Consider the following 5,175-nt stretch of genomic DNA (forward strand, 5'->3'; position numbering starts at 1 on the left):
AGGATAGCAATGACTACTGTGGGCTTCCACAGATGGGGCCACTGCACTTGCAGGTAGATAAATAGCTAAGTTAGGGTGGTTTATAAGGAGGCAACTGGAGTGTATATCTACTTCAAGCCAAAGCACGCACCTTTCTGGGAGACCTGCACTTGGATAACCTGGGGCTGGTGGGAATGCTTGGGTAGCTAGGATATGGTGCCTGCCCTTCAAATGTTGGGTCAGAGAGGACAGCAGCACTGATCAGAAGGTGAGAGAACTGTATCTGGTCACTTGCTTGGCTGGGCTAGGTAACTGTATCTATTGGTACAGTAAAGAGCCAGATTTGATATGGACCAGAGGGCACAACACCCACTGGCAAGTGGCAGGATTTGGTGCTAGTTATGTCAGTTTGGAGTATAGTACTCCCTGGTAAGCACGGGGTTTATGGCTGGGAGTGCTCCTGTCAGGGGGATTATAGGTTCTCCCCTGAGAGTTATACCTCCTGTTGGTGAGCACAAGAGTCAGAGCTGGGAGTGGCCAGGATGGATAAGGTGGCAACTCCTATTGACATACATGTGGTCCAGGTTCAGTGTCAGAACTGAGCACAAAAGAGTGAGATAGGATGCAGACAAGACTGTGCTATGCTGCAGCACATACCAGCACATGCAAAATGTGAGGCTGGGGGAAGGTCTGGTGGGAATTATCAGGGGTCACCCCAACAAACTTTAGCACCTGTTGGTATGTGTAAGGAAAGGGCCTGTGTTTGGGTGCGCTAGGTTAGATTATTTTACCTGTAGGTTCCTGTGAGAGATGAGGCTATGACTATGGACAAACTGACCTGACAGCTGCATTAACCAATATGTGCATTGGCGGGGTAGGTGACAAACTGGACTCTGCACTGGCTGATGCACAAAAGAGTTAATTCTGAGGTCACCCCAGGTGAGGTTTCTTGGGGGACTATCAAATAGATATTTGAACTAAACCCCAGGCACAGGGAAAATCACAATATATGCTATCTGTCCTTGGAGTGCTTATATTGGTTATAATTTTTTGTTTTGTTTTGTTTTTAAAGATTTATTTTATTTTTATTATAAAGTCAGATATACAGAGAGGAGGAAAGTCACAGAGGAAAATTTTTCATCTGTTGATTCACTCCCCAAGTGGCCACAATGCCTGGAGCAACATCTAGCCAAAGCCAAGAGCCTGGATCCTCTTCCAGGTCTCCCACAGGGGTGCATGGTTCCAAGGCTTTGGGCCATCCTTGACTGCTTTCCCAAGCCAAAAGCATGGAGCTGGATGGAAAGTAGGGCCTCTGGGATTAGAACCTGTGCCCATATGGGATGCTGGCACATGCAAGGCGAGGATTTTAGCCTCTAGGCTACTGCGCCAGACTCAGAGTGTTTGTATTGGGACTAGACCATCTCCATTTCTGAATCCTATGCAGTGGAAAGCATGGCAGACTCTTACAGTGGACATGATAGCCAGCTCATCTCCTCCAGCAGAGGATACTGAGTGTTTCTTCAGAAAATGGAAAGTACAAGTGTTTGGACAACTCTTAGACAAAGTTTGCAGCAAGTGTCTGGGTCTGTGGACACACTGAGGTGGACTTTGTCAACCAATGGAACTTGTAAAAATTGTCTCAATCCTGGTGCAATGAAACCAACAATATCTCAGAACAAAAAAAATAATGTGCCTTCAAGGGACATCTTTAGGACATTCTTCTATATTTTCATTCTTCTATATTTTGAGGTCACTACGGCACTATCAAATGACTATCCCCCATCCCTAGGTGCTGATGTAGTTTGATAGCAAGGAGCAGTCCTGTTTCCCTTCCCTGCTGTAGATACAGAAGGGAAAAATTCAAATATGTATCTGAAACATTTGTGCCACCCATCTTCTTCCTGGACCCTTCTCCACCTAGCCAGAGGCATACGTAAATATGTATCCCTCTCAGCTGTAACAATATTTAAAATAGGCTGGTCCAAGTACAGTGGTGGTTACAAGTGTATCAACGTAAAATAAATTCAAATGAGAAACTGAATTCCTTCACAGAGCAGTTAGGAGATGTGATCGAAAACAATTAAGTCAGGGAGTTCCACCCATGAAAGGATAGAAGCTCATCACATAAGTTTAATTATGAAGAACAGCAATGGTTGCTGAAGCAGTGGGTTGCTATCAAGACTGATATCTTTCCCTCACTCTCTGTCTTGCTGCATTTTTTTCACCATGTTACCATTCTTGCACTTCCTCTCTCCTTCTGTATAAATCATAAATCCTATGTGGCAGGCCATCCTGCCTACCATATGATTCTCCTTTCATGAGATGTGCTCATCAGAAAATGACACAAGCCCATGTTCCTCATCTTCCCAAATCTCTAGTCAAATTTATTTTCCTTATAATAGTACCCAACCTCAAGTATGTGTAGATAAAGGGTTTTTAGGGTACAATAACTGAGCTGCTCCTATGTGGGTCCCTCAAAACCTTTTAAAATTTTTATCATAAAAAAGGAAATTTTTGGTAATTTTTCATCATCATTTACTATCCCTAGCATCTATCCTATCACATACATTGGCTTATAATTACAGAATAAACTGCTTGAAACAATTGTTTCCAATTTTGAATGAAAGTACAACATCTGTAATATTGTGAAGTAGTTTCACTATCATTGGGAGAAACAGTTGTTTTCTTCACAATTTTCTTTCTAGTTTTAAATATGTCAGAAAGTGTCAGTGTGTGCAATCTGAGGTAAAAAAATATTGTAGCAGGAGTTACTTTTTGTTTATGAATAAGATTGAGAATCTTCATCCTCACATTAAAAACAGTGTTTTTTAGTATTTTTAAGCATTGTTTTATTTGAAAGTCAGAGGAAAAATGAGAGAGACAGAGAATCTCCCACCCACTGAATCACTTTCCAATGCTCCTGAGCCCAAGTCTGGGCCAGGATGAAATGAGGAACCAGCAGCATCATTCAGATCTTGTATATGACTACAGGGCCCCAGACACTTGGGCCATGCTTTGCTGCTCTTTCCAGGCACATTAGCAGGGATTTGGAGCAGAAGTAAAGCATCTAACTCTCCAGCAATTCCTCATATTGGCTGCTGGAATTGCAAACAATGGCTTAACCCAGTATGCCACAATGCTCGGTCATAAAAAGAAATTTTAAATGCTGATTTTTCTTGACATATTTTTCTACGGGATTGCCTATATTTTAATTACAAAATATTATGTTTGTCAGGAAATTGCTTTTCAAATTTGGTAGAATGTGACATCATTATATATATATATTTTATCTGGATGATCAAGTTGGTTTTGAGAATGTTTTGGCAGACAGAAGTTCTTTTATATTTCATTTCATTATTTTTGAATTTTTCCAAAATTAATGAGAACTGTTAAAAAACTTCTATAAAACTTAATTTGGATATGTATAGACACATATGAATCTTTCATTCCTCAGAACATTGATTTTAAATTATACTTAATTCATTTTTCTTTAAATACACTTCATAGTCTGAAAACCATGCCCTTTCAGCATATGTGGAATAATAAATGTAAACCATTTATTTTTAAAAACACCATTTGAACGTTTAGGAACCTTATAAGTGGACACTGTAAAACAAAGGCACTGAATGTTGGTGATAGGGAAAGACTGATGGGATTGCAACAATGCTGGGGAAGGACCAGGATGCTTAAATGACCTGCTGCCCAGAGCTCTTCTCTGTGGGTTGAACACAGAGTGACACACTCAGCCTTCCTCACTGCCTCTCCAGCTAAGATGTACAGTGATATGGCTTGGAAAGACAGTTCAACAAGAAATATAGGATCTATATTTCTGCTGTCGATAGTTTTGATGGAAAATCATTTGTTTTTTTATGATTTTTTTTTTTTTTACTAGAAAGGCAGCTTTACAGAAAACGAGAGCTGAGGTAATCTGAAGCCAGGAGACAAGAACTTCTTCTGTGTCTCCCAGGTGGGTGCAGGGTTCCAAGGCTTTGGGCCATCCTCGGCTGCTTTTCAAGGCCACAAGCAGGGAGCTGGATGGGAAATGGAATAGCTGGGACATGAATTGCAGCCATATGGGATCCTGGCATGTGTAAAGTGAGGATTTAGCCACTGAGACAGTCCACCAGGGCCTCTATGGAAAATCCTAGGAACCCTGCACTGTATTTAACTTCTGGGTGGCTGGAGGAAAAGCTCACAACTACATCTGCCATCGTGTGCCAAATCTCCTCTTAGCTGCCTCATAGAAGTCATCCTGCCAGGTAATCCATGTCCTTGAGATGAAGAAAGGGAGGGCACATGAGTGACACTGACACCCTGAAACTTGGTAACAGTACATATCCTTCCATGTACACATGATCCTATGTACTACTTGCCAAATACTTTATGTAGTAGAAGGTTAAGATCACAATTGTAAAGTAAATTAGAAGTATGTTGTCACAAACGTTTTTCAAACTAAGAAAAAAAGGAGGATAGAGGGTCCAGCATGGTAGCCCAGCGGCTAAAATCCTAGCATTTAATGTACCGCTATCTCATATGGGTGCTAGTTCATGTCTCAGTGGCCCCACTTCCCATCCAGCTCCCTGCTTGTGGCCTGGAAAAGCAATTGAGGGCAGCCCAAAGACTTGGGACCTTGCACCTGTGTGGGAGACCCGGAAGAGGTTCCAGGCTCCTGGCTTGGTATCAGTACAGCTTCGCCTGTTGCGGCCACTTGGAGAGTGAATTAGCAGATAGAAGATCTTTTTCTCTGTCTCTGGTCCTCTCTGTATATCTGAATTTCCAATAAAAATAAATATATCTTTATAAAAGGATGGTAGAAGTGAGGTAAGAAGCATGAAAGGGATGGTGAAAATTATCATTATGTCCTTAATATGTTATGTATGAAATGCATATTTCATATACCTGTTCTTATATGTATTTCAGCAGCCTTGCCCAAATAGCCCACACTTATTCTGGCATTTATCATTGGGTGCTACAGCCTAGCCCTGTCTGTCCTACACTCAGACCCAGCTCTCATATAATTCAGTAGATGCTGAGACCTAGCCCAGCCTGTCCTACCCCCATTCTGGCTGTTGTGAGCACCAGTAGGTGCTGAAGTATATCCCATTCTGGCATACCCCAGAACCGGTTTACACCCATGCCTAGGGATACTGTACCCATGTCCAGCACATTTTCCCACACCCTTTCCTGCTCTTGTCC

This window comes from Ochotona princeps, chromosome Y (genome assembly GCF_030435755.1).
Source record: "Ochotona princeps isolate mOchPri1 chromosome Y, mOchPri1.hap1, whole genome shotgun sequence".
In the NCBI taxonomy this organism is placed as follows: Eukaryota; Metazoa; Chordata; class Mammalia; order Lagomorpha; family Ochotonidae; genus Ochotona; species Ochotona princeps.